Here is a 15,628-nt window from a genome sequence, read left to right as displayed (position 1 = left end):
TTTCATCTTTACATTTGAAATGCCTAAAACTCCTTTTTTTTTTTTTTTGGTTTGTTTCTATTCGTCAGTGTACCCTGGGGATTTTATTATTTCTGGGGAATCGTTGATCAAATTCGGTTCATTTTTCTCATGTTAATTCAAGTAGAATTAGCACTGCCGGTCACTCCCCTCCTCCTAAGCCACACTTACTGATTTAATAGCATTTCTAGAGGTTAGTTGAGGTGTTACTCTCAAATGCTAATGAACAGCTTAATGGTTTACCCTTTAACTCTGTTGAAATCAGAGCCAAACAAAATAAATTATGGTTCTACCTGGGGCCAGTCCCAGCATTTCTGTCAGCCTATGAATTCTAATTCCTGTTTTGCCGTTGTGTATCTTATGTAAATGAGACAGTCTATTAACCTCTGACCTCTAACTCATTTTTATCCATAAGAAAAGTGATGCTCTGAGTTGGGGTCTTCCTGTGGATAATTCAAACTAAACACATGGCAACAAGATTATTATCTTTCATTTTCTCAATATTGCTTACAAAGTTAATTATCAACTGTCTCCAACTGACCATCTTGTTTTTCCTACATAGCTTAAAGAGGAAACAACTGTGAATATTTAGCCTTAGGACTGAATGATAAATTTGCCATCATTAATGCTACCAAAGTTTAACTTTTCATGAGAATTATTTGGGGACCATTGTTAGCATATATAGTGGTTTTTATATAGTTTATATAATATAATCTTTTACATATTATATATTATATAAACTGGCATCAACTAACACAAATTTTGATTCAATAGGTCTGGAGTAGACCCAGAAATCTGCATTTTCAATAGGCTTCCTTAGATGTGGACCAGACTTAAATAAACACTGAATTAAAAAAGAATTACACACCAATTCACTTTATATTCAGTGCATTTAATGTCAAGACATGAAGGAGAATGCATGCAATATATTAAACATGCCATATAAAAATTGTACAAGAAATCCATTAAAATGTCTGCTTTATTTCCTTGTTAATTTATAAGGAGGAAAACACAAGGGGAAAATGTTTATGTGCCAGGAAGAAGGAAAAAAAAAACCAAAAGATGGTAGAGAACTGGAGAACCAAATTATTCCCCTGTTATTTCCACAGATCTGTCATTTAAAAACACCCCCTGAGCGCCATCGAGGCCATGTCCTTGACCACAGCTTAAGGAGAATTAAAATTGTTGCCCAGAACTGTGCTCTGAGCATGGAACTCAAGGGTGCAATTCAATCGAAGGATGACACATACTTCCAGAAACTAGAAGAGGGGAATGACCTCTATGCATAAGAAATGTGGGAGAGATGATATCTTTGATAGGTTTGTTTAGGAAACAAATGACTAGTCTAGACTTGGTAGTAGCCAGTTTTCATAATCTGTGAAAGAGAAGAACATAGAGAATCATCCATGAAAAGCCACTGCTAGAAAAGGAAGATTTGCCATTTCTGCAGGGAAAGGTATTAGCAGCAGCCATTCCTATTCATTTTAACAGCCACTCATTACTAAAACCAGATTTAAAGAAGAAGAAGAAAAAGGCTTTAAGAAGAAAATGCTCCCAGAGAATTCAAAGTCATACCTATTTACTAAGAAATAAGAAGAATATGGACATTCGAATGTGGCAGTATGACCACAACCACCACCACCACCCACTGCCAAGCATAGAGTAAACATCGGATGCAAGCTGTCCAATTGAGGCTGAATGTGGGACACCATTGCCTTATGATGCCTTACCCAAGAGGGTACCAAGTTGTGATCTTAAACAGATCAAAAGGGACTATGGTGAGCAGGGGTACAGAGAAGCAGTGGCAACCCGGATGAAGGGAGAGAGACAGACACTGATGATAGCTCTTCAGTGATACCCAAAGGATGTGAAAATATAAACAAGCTTCTCATTTTTGTTTAGGGAAAAAAGTGTTTCGCTGCGTAGCATGGGGCACTTACTGGGCTAGTGGAGGGAAAAAAAGAAAAAAAGAATACACAGAGTAGTTTGGACAGGTCTGTAAGATCTAGCTGGGAGAACAGTAAACTGGTTTGGACAGGAAGCCCTTACTGGTGAAGGGAAGACAATGGAGAAGTAAAATGTGGCAGATTGCAAAGAGGAAGAAATGAGGTCACTGTGTTGTTTATGCTGTATGGGAATAGAAATAAGTTAAATAGAAATTAAGTGCTTCCATTTGCGACCATGGCTACCACTAACTGGCTTAAGACATAAGTGAAAGAATGAATGAATAAATGAACGTTCAGTGTGCCAATGAATATAAACTTAAATGCCTGAAGACCAATTTACACTTAGTCTTCAGAAAACTTAGAATGCTTAAAACTATTCCCAAAAGGAAAATATCTGTTTTGATTTTAAGTTGCACTTACTCTCCTTACCCCAGCCTCCTATTTCTTCTACTTCTCCTATCGTTACTCCTTAAAAGAACTCGAGACCTTGGCAAAAGATTAGAAAGGAAAAGAAAAAACTTTCCCTCTTGTCAAATCTTTCCTTAGCAATTATTTTCTCTTACCTTCATAAAAATCTACGCTTATTAGCTGCTATAGCACAACAGCAAAAATATGCACAAAACTAAACAAAACTGGTCTTGGGGAAAAGTTCACATTTCATTATGTTTGTCTTTGGCCCTCCTGGCCTCTTGCCTTCTGGTCCTTTTTCCTTTCTCCCTACTATCTCCTGAATTGGGCATCTCCTATCAGCTCTGCTGATAGAACCAGAAGTTCATCTGTGGCTTTCACCTATGGACTCAATCCTGCCACTCCTGACCAGGACAGGCAGCCATCCTGTGAGAGGGCTGTGTCTTAAGTTTGTCTCATTGCCTAGAAGAACTGCCTTACCGCTCATGGGGCGCACCCACCTCATGGCAACCTTCTTCCTGTACTCCCATTGACCCAGGTCTTTATGATTGGCTCCTGCCTGGAATTCCACATCTCTTTGCCACAAAGTTGAACAGAACCCCAGTTTGACTGGCTAGGCTTGAGTCACCAGAGGGCTGATTTCTGATTAAATGGCTAGATAACGTCTCCGAAAGGATTACTCACATAATAGCAGATTTCACCACTTAACTGGTTTTAAATGTTAGTCTTGTGAATTCTGATGCCAGAGTCTCCTGGAATGTTCTATAACCTAGCCTTGAATTACTTCCCATCCCCACAGGCTGCTTCTGCTAAGGTCTGGGACTGTTCAAGTTATAACACTAAGACCTACCTGCCCCTACTGAACCTGGCTTTCATAGCGATCAAAATACAACTATCTCATTTATCCTGGGAAATAAAAACTAGTAACAGTTGTTTCAAACATTACCATTTTAGTAAATATCAGAATCATGACTTAAAAACATGATATTCTAACCCTGAAAATTCCCAAGGCCTGGAAATAATAGCAATAAGTCACTTTACATGAAGCCAGTGAGACTCTAACCTTAAAAACAATCCACTTACTATTCTTTGTTTTTAAAGGGATGGTCAAAGATAAGCAAGCTATGTAATTGCTAAATCAGATTAAGGTCTGGAGAACAAGTGTGTTGTTTTACAACTTTTCTCAGTTATCTATTGCTATATAACAAACCATTCCAATATTTAACGTCTTAAAATAGCACCATTTTATTGCTCACAATTCTGCAGATCAGGAATTGGGGCAGGGTGGAATGAAGACAGCTCATGTCTCTTTCATTTGAGGTTGACCGGGGTAGTTCACCCGGAGCTGGAAGAGGATCCAAGATGGACTCATAGAGCTGGAGCCTTGAAATCATGCACACCACATTTGAACTGTAAATTGCTTCTTCATATCTTGGGACTGGAGCTGAATTGAGTCCTACCTTGTGGGAACCTTCTCTCCAGTTCCAAATTCTCTGAAGAGCGTAAGTAAGGATGTCAGGTCAGAAAACAGTAGAAGAAACTACTGAAAGGTGGGGAAAATCAGGCAGAAGAAGAAAGGGAGGCTCTGAATTTCGCCACTGCTTACAATATGCCAGCTTGATTCCACTGCAAGTGGAAACAAGGAGAGGAACAAAGAGAGCCCACATGCTAATAACAGCAACTAAGGCAAAACCAGCTTTGTCCTGATATGCTAGAGATTTGGCAGGTAAAAAGCAGGCTCAGGTCCTTCTGGGCACGTAACCCGGACTAGTAGTTCTCAGCTGAGCTACACATCAAAATCACCCGTGGGGTTTTTACAGATGCAAACACTGTATTAGAATCTGAGGTGAGAGCTTGGAAGTTTATTCTGATGAGCGCCCACGTTGCTAGCCACTCACTATACCAGGTCACACACAAAGGTAGAAACCTGGCCCAGTTTAACAACTTGTAATCAATCAGGGTGAACAGAGGACTGTGTAATGGGGCTGAGCGCTGAATCAAGGAATAGGTTCACTTTTACTCTGTGGTAATATAGACTTGTTAAATGATTATTGCTAATTACATGTATTGCATGTCAGGCACAGTATCGTGTGCATGTATATATATCAATAATTCTTTGGAGTCTCACAACTGCTTTTGTGAAACAAAGGTTATCATTGATCCCTTTTTGCTGATGTGGAACCTGAAATGAGTGATTTGCCAAAGGATGTGGCAGGCTGTGATGTCGGGTCTGTATAAACCAGCCTCCGAAGGAGAAGACAGAGTTTCCAATTTGTTTTCCGCCTCATTTTCAGTACTCTTCAGAGTGAGGTTCAGCTCTTTAATACCCACTTTGACAAAGTACTATAATAAACTATTCTTCACTGAACAGTGAGCAATATTTCCTACAGCAAACTTTCCTGGATGAAGTTGAGATGAACTGAGTCAAGAAATCATAATATGCCTTAAAAATTAAAATTTCTTCTTATCTTTGAATGATGGTTCTTTTATCCTCATCCTATAATACAAATTAAATGTTTTTCTCCAAATATTGCTCCATTCTCATTTTATTACCCAACTTCAACATTTTCTATTATTTCAAAATTTTCATTTCAAAAATTTTCTGACCACCACAGTTCTTCTTGAATAGAAGTGCAATATAAATAAATAAACTGAAATTGAGCCCCTTGTTGGTGATAAAATATTCCCCCTACATTGCATGGTAACCCAATTTTTAATGGTCTTTGTTATTGAACTTTGGAAAGTTTTTTTAAAGTTTTAAATATGTGCAATTGGTTTTTCAAAGATCCTTGGTATAACACAGAGACATTATTACCTCTTACAAAAACCATATTTTCATTTCCCCAATAACTTGTCCTGCTTAATACTCAGAAACCAAGGCCACAATGTTGCAAAATTTCAGGAGACACCATGCTCAGAATATACACTGTAAACTTTGCTTCCTGAAGTTTGGTAATGCAGTAATACAGACGAAAACTTTCATTTATTAAGCCATTGCTTGTTATTAACTAATTTTAGAAGACCATGGAGATTTTTGTGTGTGTGTTAGATTTGGAATTTAAAAAAAAAAAAAAAGGATTGTATATGCCTAAATTACATGTTTTGGTCCTTCAAAGAAAGGATGAATTATAATTTGCTTATTTTTCCCTCGTGAAAACTATCATTGAGTGAACATCTAAAAAATTGAATACATAAATCTAAAGAGAAAAATGTTTTTCTGTGGAGGAGTTTGTACAAATTATTTTTAAAGTAATTAAAATGGAACTCAGCTAAGGAGTTTATTGTGGGAGGGAAAGTGATCTCTTCATGAATGGAAACTAAGTGTTTTCATAAAGTGGTACAGTTATTGCAACAGCACAAATTATATTAATAGTTAGTTGGGAATTGAAATAAAATGTCACTGAGTTTCAAAGGCTCCCCATTTAATTGAGTTTCAAGTGATGGTTATGTAAATGAAATAAAATTTAAGTATTTCTCCTTTTTGTGATCGTGGGGCAGACGTTTGTTCAAAATTTTCCTGCTTGTAATCATTATCATTCAAACTTTTTGATTGTCAGGTTTTCAAAAAGCTGAAAAGTGCACAACATTGTAAAATCACTATAACTCAATTAAAAAATGTTAAAAAATAAAAATAAATAAAATTTTTTTAAAAAGCTGAAAAGTGCAACACAGAAACAAACTGATAGAAGTGCGTATGAAACACTCTCTAGTGTGACAGAAACATTCATGACTGGAGTCTGAATATGAGGGTTTTTTAGAGTGCTGATTATTTACCCATAGCTTGACAGACACTGAGAACCCAAGGCAAGCCCCACCTCCAATGTACCTCCCTACATTGACTGTTTCCCTTTTAATACTTGTTTAGTATTCATTGTCTACTATCACAGTGATCTCCAAAGAAAGGTATGTGCACCCTCAAGAGTATGCAAGACAATCCATTAGGATACAGAAAGTAAATATTAAAGCTTCTCTTTGTATTTGTATTTTATTTCATGTTTTTCAAAATTTAACCTTTTGTGAATTTTGTAATGTGTTACATTAGTATGTATGTATACTATTTAAGCATTTTTAAATGTATATTGCTAGTTCATGCTCAAAATTTTTTTTTCAGTGATAGAGATTTGTGTCCAGCAAAGTTGAGAGCTAATGTTCTATTGTTAACGTACATATTTTAGCACTTAAGTAATGGCCGAATCCTCCTGGGCCCCTACTATCTTTATGATCCTAGGTGAGTTATTAAATTCCTCTGTGTGCAAAATAGAACTAATAATGACATATTGTATTGGATGTAGGAATGATTATACCACTTTTGCGAGAAGAGTTTTATGAGATAAAGTGCTATTCAAATGTGTGTGAACACTTTGAGAGCAGACAATACTTCATTTTTGACCTCCCAAGACTTTTTTATGGTGGCTGGCAAATAGAATATGCTCAATAAATATATGAATAAATGAATGAATAGACGTTGTTATATATATATATATATCTCATTAGCATTTTATGGAAAAGAGTAAGAGGTGGTGGAAAACATACATGATAATAAATGAGAAGAATCAAGTTAAGTCTTGCTCTATCCTTGGCTCTGCAATTTTTGAAAAAGTCATTCATTTTTGCTGAGCTCAGTTTTTTTCTCTATAAATTAGGCACAACAGTACCTTTTTCCCACCCTACCTCACAGGGTTGTTTGCAGAATAAAATTTATGTGATGTATACATATGAAAGTTTGTCATGAACTCTAAAGAAAATTCTGTGCTAACACTGGTGATTATTTCTTGTGGTTCTGCTCCTGCTAAATTGCACTTGACTGGAAGGAAAAGTTCCTCCCTGCCTTAAGCTTTTGTTGCATTCCCCTCTGTGCCAAACAGAATGCTTTACTCATAATGAATTCCTTATTTAAAAAAAAAAAAAGCTTTTTCAGGAATGGTGACCTTTTGTTTTCCAACCTGCCCATGCTTTTGAGCAAAAAAGTGGTAGTGTTTGAGGGGTTCCAACCAGTACTAACTTGTGTCCCCCCCAAGCACTTTTTATCAGTAAAAAGGCAAAGCATGTACTGGAGAGAATATTTGATTTATACCTGTCTAGGCAATCAACCTGCCACCCACAGAAATGCTGGAAGCTTGGCAGTTAATCAGCAAGGCAATCTTTGTGCTCTGTTCTCTATTGATGATCCTTGGAGTTTGTTCCACAAAGGAGCTCCTCAGTCACTCTGTCCCATAATGGAAGCTCCACAAATAAGGACTTTGCATCTGCACAGCCCCTCCAGTGCCAGGACAATGCCTGGTATATCCCGGGTGCTTCACAAGTACTTGTTGGATGAATGAATTAAACAGCTGACAGAAATGAAGAATATGTATACGCAATTAAAATTTTGAGGTGTTTACCCAAAAGTTGATTTGATTTAATTCAGTTAAAGTTTCCCCCAATTTCCATCTTTACAGAAAAGGTTGAAAAAACTAGAGTTTGTGCTGAATTCTTTTCCAGTGTTTTAAGCTCCCCACATAGTCAAATTACTTTGTAGTTTCTCTCCTGTGTTTATGTGAATGCATATTTGTTTTAAATGTATATAAATAATGGGCATCCTTTTGATTAAAACCCAGTCCTAAATAGCTCCTATGTTTTTCTGAGGAACATAATTTCATGTTTGAGGAAAAGAAAAAATAACCACTACGTTTAAACATAAATACATCCATTCTCATAAATACATCCATGTCTTTCTTTGGGTTAATTATACCTTTTTCCCCCCAAATATATAACCCAAGGAATTATTGTACACACAAACTAAAGAGGTTACAGAATGAATTTTTAAATTTAACTATTTAAGATATCATTATATTTCTTTCAGAAACGAAATCATGAATATGAAGATTAGAAAATAATCCTATTTTCCGTGCTGTTTAAGTGTGATTTCCCTAAGAATCGAAATTTAGATGCAATTTTTCTCACTCTCCTATATAGCACCTTTCTAAACAGTTGAATATTATCTCTACAAGGTTTACAGAATAAGAATATTGAGGGCTCAGAGTCGTATCCAATTGCTCAATTGACCAATTAAGTTCCTTTCTCTTTTCTCACCCTGCCCACCTCCTAGTGGGTCAATTAATGAGGAATAAATTGGCCAAAAAGGCAAGGAGTAGGGGATAAGAGGCAAAGTCCTACATTAAAAAAAAAATAGGTAATTAAATCCTGGAGAGTTGAGAGTTGACTTTTTAGAAGTGGGCTGGAAAGAGAAAGAAAAATGCCATATGACATCATTTATATGAGGAATCTAAAAAATAAGAAGAAGAAGAACACAAATGAACTACTTATTATTTATAACTAAGGTGATAGATTTCTTGAATATCTGTAAGCACATTTGACTGTCCTTTATGACTGAATTACTGCGTTCTGTTGATTCTCATTTTGTAGTTGGCTTTATTCCTTTAACAACTATGTAAGTTTAAAAAGCTAAAGCTCTAATCTGTTCTTAGAAACAATAATCATTACATATATGTAAGCTAAAAAAGTGCAGTATACTGTATATATGTATTTACATGCAATGTAATGTGTATGTGCAGTCAAACTGTAATAATTCTACCTAATAAAACTGAAAAAGGAAAAAAAAAGAAAATCATATGAACATTTGAAATGCTGGAAAAAGTAGTAGAAAACTGTTATTTCTCACCTTTTGAATAACATGATTACTTTTTGAAAATGAGGATAAAATTATACTTTTTGAGTGTTTGTTTTTTAGAACTCTGGTTATTCCTGTTTATACCACTATTTGTGCTCTGTCATAACAAAGGTCAGCATAAAAGATACCAAAGTCCTAAGCTGGATCCCCACTTTGGACACAATTCCAAGACCATGACTAGCAATCTCAAAAATGTATGTATGCCCTATGTCCTAATACAGATCTGGCAAAATTACTTATATAGATCAGAATCAATCTTTACATTGCCACAAAGACAAAAATCAGAAATCATGACAAAAAAAAAAAAAGTTGACTTTTTAAAGTAGCTTTTTAAAAAGAGGACTTCAAATTGGTGTCTCCTTACCAGACTAGAGTTCAATTGTCAAGATGGTTGATTCTCATGCAGATGATGTAACCTGACAGCTAGCAACATGTAGGGGTCTCATAACCAAGCCAAGAAATATGGTAGCACAGAGTAAGTGGAGATGAATCTTTTTCTAATCAGGCAGGATTACATTTCTTAGAAGTTGTTTAGCCTGTTACACATTAACAGCATATTTTAAACACATTTTGTGCTTTTTAAAATTGTTAGAATTATAAAAATGGATTTTTCTGCTGCCAAATTAATTACAGGAAAAAAGTGATGATGAAAGCTTAGTTATTGACTCATGTTTATATCCTAGGATGCCTAGGATATTTCATAGACAGATTGGCATAATTCAACTGCCTGTGGATGGTAACTAAATTGGGCTCAAGTAGAATTTAATTTAGAGTTTGATCTATAGATATTCATTTACTGTAATACAGTGGGGTTCTTTTTTTACATGTCAGTTCTAGTCTCATTATTAAATACATCCAATAAATTTCTGAGATGCCTAAAAATATAACCAAGGGAAAAAATGCCTTTGAAGACTGAAAAAAAGATTCATGCAGTATCTGGATCTCAGCTAAAACAAAAAATTAATTAATTAATAAGTCTAAATTACATCTGTTCATAACAAAGCCAAAATATCAGTTTCTCAGGTGTTCTTAATGTCACCGATCCCGTTATAATTCCTCAAATTCTGATAGTACCTCCTTTGGGGTAGTGGAATTATAAAAGTGAACAGATGCTAGCAGAATGGGAGAATACTACCATAGGCACGTTTGGCAGAATAATTATAGTTCTTAAAGCAAGAATCATTCAAGGAGAAGTGCATAATCATGACTTACCAAAAAATAAAAATTATCAACTGACCAGTCTACAACATCCTCCACTAGAAACAGGGCACCTTCTTTATGGCAAGTACCCACAATACCGGAAGGCAAATGGCACTTCTGAATAGCCAACTGTTCTTCAGATGTTGACTGCGATCGTCAAACAAGGAATCCTTTTTTCCCAGTGTGCCTTCCCCATTGAGAACACTTGGCTAGTAATTGCTACACTCTCTTTACTTCCTTCATTACACCTTTTGCCATTTATCTACCTTCTTGTTTGCTTATTTGTCTCCCACTCTAACCTGTAAAATTCCCCTGGTCATTTTCCTTAGGGAGAGAGAGAATTTTTTTTTATCAAATTATAATACTCATGCAGCAAAGTACACATGTTCTTAGTGGAGAGGCCAGCAAATTTTCACAGATCAAACACAACTGTATAACAAATATCCAAATTAAGAAGCAAAAGACTAGCAGCCCCCCCAGAAGACTCCTGGTTCTAAGTTGTTATATTCCAAAGGTAAATATTTTCCTGACTTATAAAAACCAAGATTTCTTTTGCCTGTTCTTAGCCTTAATACAAATAAAATTATACTATACAGTATGTACTATTTTGTTTCTAGCTTCTTTTGTCCAGCATAACATATATGGGATTCATATCATTGTGTGTAATTATAAATCATCCTTATTGCTTTCTGGCATTACCTGTATGAAGATGCCACAATTTATCCATCCCATGGCTGATATGCATTTGAGTAGTTTCTAGTTGGAACTATTCCAAATAATGTTGCTATAAATGTATGTTCACAAAAAGTATATATCTTTGGTAAATATATGTGCATATCTTTGCAGTGTGTATACATAGTAGTGTATTTCTTGGGTCACAGGATATGCATGTGTTCAATTGCAGTAGACATGGCAGACAATTTTCCAAAGGGGTTAATCCAATTTCCACGTCTAATATCAGTGTGTGAATGAGGAATCATATCTGGTTTATTTACCATTTTATCTCCTGCACCTGTCACAGTGCTTAGCACCAAATAGGCATTTGAGAAACTTTGGCTGAATAAATTAAACTGATAAATGTTACAAGTGTCTAAATGACTGTTAGTATTTCATTGATCTTTTCAAGTTTATAAGAAGCCAAAACAGGTTCCTGACTTACTTCACAATTTTGCCAAAAGCCATCTTTAGATAATTAGATAATCCTGAAAAAAAACAGGCAAACAAAAAACCTCCTCATTGAATGCTTTTCTGGCAAAAATGGCTGACTCTGGAATAAACAGTGTCAATTTGATAATATAATAGAGTAGGGATATGTTAGCAAAGGAAGACATTTTAGTCTCAGATTTCCCAACTTCTCTTTATACAGTTAAGAACATAGAGGCCTAAAGAAATAAAACTACATGCCCTTAGATTAAGATAGTATACTTGGGATTCATAAATGAACTTTTGTTTTGCTTTGTTTTGTTTTACTCTTTAAAACTTTGGGGTGAATGATTATTTGTGTAAAATAACATGTTTTGTCAAGAACAGACTGCAATTTTTATTCCATTGGTAAAACTTTCATATTTCCACTGTAACCACCCCTTAAAACACTTTCTTCTTTTCATCACCTAAATAGCATGAATTATTTTTTGCCATTATGTCAAATTGCTTAGATTTTATCTTCGGGATGAGACTTTCTCTTTTTTTTTACATGGTCTGATCAGAATCAGTTCTGAAGTTCAGTGTTTTTTTGGATGGCCTTTTTATTTGTTCATTCTTTTTACCAAAAGCATCTAACAAATAAAACCATGTGGAAGAATAATGGGGCTTTAAGTCTTTCATCTAAAGAATAAGTACTTTATAGTGAATACAAATGAAAATTAAGAGAAATTCAATTCAACATTTAGTATGTTTCTACCCAACAATTGCAAATACGCTGAGGAGGCAGAGTCACTGCAATGTTCTGAGGTCTGGGACATAGACTGGATTTGGATGAAGACAGGTGTAATAAGGGCTTCAAATACTTACCTATTCTTGAGCATCAACGCCTTTTGACCCGTCATTTTGCAGTTTCTTCTAATAAAGAGATGGAGCATGTGTCTCCACCTTTTGGCTGTAATTTCAGTTCTGTGGCTTCTTTGAAAAGTGAAATGTTAAGGGGCATGAGTGACTAAAGTCTTGAAAAGCACCTGCGCTTTTAGGCTTTCTCTCTTGAGCCTCCCTGTGAACATGAGATACCTTAGCCAGCATGCCAGTTCCTACAGGAAGCCTATAGGCTTGTGGAAAAGAGCCCAACTGCCCCAGCTGAGCCTACCCCAGGTCAGTTAACTTCAGCTGACCTCCAGATGCATCAGTAAGCCTATCTGAAATCAATCAGGCTCATATAAACCCCCACTAGATCAACTGACACCCAGAAACCCATTAGATGTATGGTCTATCTAAGGGCTTAATATTGTATGCTATTGAAATTCTGTGGCTGTAGTAATGCAGTGGTGTTGAAGGCATAGTGAACGGGTACAAATATCATCAGTTGGATAATAACTACACTTCCCAGAGAATGGTAAAAGGGGCAGGTGCGCAGCAAGGACAACTTGTCAGTAGGTTAGAGGCTAATTCAAGTTATACGCAGGGAGTCTTAAAAGAAAGACTGCAGTTCACCATATAAAGAGCTTAGAAGTCACCCTCTGTCCTAACAATAAGTAAAAAGCTAAACAAACTGAAAATTCAGTAACTCTTCTTACATCTGATACCAAGCAGGATCCTGTGGGTCACTGCCTCTCCAAACCCCGTCTCTTGTTTATAGAAAAGCTGACACCTCCCAGGCCTGCCTGAGTCATAGAAGAGTAGGCTCAAGCAGTTGATTAGGACAAGCCTGCAGGTATTGGGGGATGGCAGGGGAGGATGCTGGGTCCACTAGATTGCAGGCATTCTGATTAACAGCAATTTTCCTTTTTGTTACCAAAGCCCCCAGCATCATACCCCAGCTCCTCCCTCAAATAGAAATCAATTATTCTTATCTAAGTCTCAAGAGGCAGCTGCAGTAAGAAACAAGAGCTGGTTAGAACCAATGGAGCCCAAGATGGTGGAGGATTTGACTTCCAGTGGACCTTGAGCCTCATTATACTCTCATTATAATGATTAGCATGTTAAATGACACACCCATCAGCGCCATGACAGTTGATGATTGCCATGGCAACAACTGGGAGAGTCCATATGAGGACTGAAACGCCGGTACAAGGACTAATTGGCTCCATCACACCCGGAGGGAGGACACCATGGCAGAACTATGTCATAAAAGTCCATGTGGCCCAACTCGGCCGGAGCTATCTCTACCAGCCATCTTGGCTGACGGCTCCCTGCTGGAGCACTTCCTTTCCCTGCTGAAGCCCTTTCCTTCCTTTTCCCCTCCTGAGCTATAAAGCAGCTGTTCACTTTGTTCCTCTCCCTCTGCTGTGAATTCTTTCCCACTGGCAGGCAAGGACCCACACTTTGGTGGGCTTCTTAATTTAGGAGTCCCTCTATCTGCTAACACATATGTCAGAGAAATGAGGCCACAGGACAAACCACTGCCCCCAAAATGACTTTGATAATGTCTTACAGTTCAGATGTGGAATCAGGAATTCACCTTTGGAACCCTTTCTATCCACCAAATCTTATTACTAACACATTTTATGTGTCATGTTTTGCCTTCCAGAAATATGCTGTATCTTGCATAAGATCCATGAGGCCACTGCTAACATCTATGAAATCTCAGGTCTCATCTGTAGTGTAAAAAGATAACTTTTTCAAAAAATAACAAATTGTAGGAAATAAGGGCTAAAATGAAGAGCTGTTTAAGTGCTAAGTTTTGTCAAGTTAAAAGAATATGTCCATATTGACACATTTTGGGATATGGTTTGAAAACCATTTTTACTATAAACATCCTTAAAATGAGTTTAGGACCAAGCAAGAAGGAATAAAATAATCATAATAAAACTGCCTGAATCAACTAACCCTATTCTGATGTGGAAAACCATATCAAAGAAAGCATGTGTCAGTTAGACTTGCACAAAAACCTACTTTGTTTCAACCACATTGTTGAGATTTTTCTGGTTTATTAAACAATGATTCTTTGTGTTAAGGGCATGGTGTATACACTGTAACTAGTCATCTCTCTGAGCTTCAAAAACCTGCTTGGGGTGCTGATTTCACCTCCCTAAAGGACTGCATTATAGAATCAAGAAATACAGTAGAGAATTGTAAGTATGACATTGAGTTGCAATAGTGAGCTTGAAAAAAGTCAGAAAAATATAAGAAGCGTTAGAGAAAACACCATCCAAATGAAACAGACTTTCCATAAATCCCCCATGAATGCTGGATCCGATCTTTGTGTTGAATTGCCTCTTCCAGTCAACCTCCCCAATACTTTTCATTCTTCTATTAATTTACAACTGTCTATTAGCACTCATCTGCTACAGCAGGATCCCAAGGCTGCTGGGAATCAGGGATTGTGCAAGGCCCACTATCAAGAGGAGGATGGAGCTGCAGCCATGCCTCCTTCCCATGGCTGAGAGTCGTGTTCCATGGTGGGAAGAATGAAGCAGCACTTCTGATCTTCTTGATATCTAAGGGTCTCAACAGCCTCTGCCAGTCTCATAGCAACAGTCAATCCCAACACCCTCATCCGCAAAGGAATCCTCTGATTTGGAAAAACAAGATGAATTCTTCTCCATTAACAGGGTACCAGCCTATTATGTAAGAGCTATACAGATGGTGCCAAACATGGTTTACCTCTCCAAGAAATATCAGTCTAATTGAAGAAAAGAAAAATGATGTACACAAAACCTAGTGCGATTACGTGGCCATTTATGTGGTTCAGACTGTAAAGGCAATAGATTAGATAGGCATCCAATAATAATATTATTTCTATTTTCATTCCAAAAGAATTTGACTGTTAATCCAAAGTTTATGTGTTGCTGTTGTAATAGAGACAGCTTACTAATCAGAGCTGCATTACCTTGTATGTGACAGTAGATTGACCTGTGGACAACAAGCACAAAACAGGGGAGCAAAAAAGGGATTGACAGCTAACTATTATTTCAAAATTACCAAATCTTACCTTTTTTCTAGTATAAAATAGTGAACAAAAATTTTTTTTTATCTATAGAAATGAAAATTCTGTTTCCAGTGTGCCTTCTTTTTTAACATAAAAAAACACAAATGGAGAGTTAATAGCCATATTAAATGCAGGCATTAATTAGGAATACAGTGTTTCTAAAGGATATAAAACAAATTTGCCAAGCATATTCAGGGTATACTGGTATAAGAAAGTTTCATCACTTTTTTTTTTTATTCCAGTAAACCATGTTGAAAGAATCTTTAGCAAAACCTTCTAATTATCTTCTTGTAAGGCCAGGGATAAAAC

This window comes from Camelus ferus, chromosome 7, assembly GCF_009834535.1.
Source record: "Camelus ferus isolate YT-003-E chromosome 7, BCGSAC_Cfer_1.0, whole genome shotgun sequence".
Lineage (NCBI taxonomy): Eukaryota > Metazoa > Chordata > Mammalia > Artiodactyla > Camelidae > Camelus > Camelus ferus.
Note: the sequence above shows the minus strand (reverse complement) of the source record.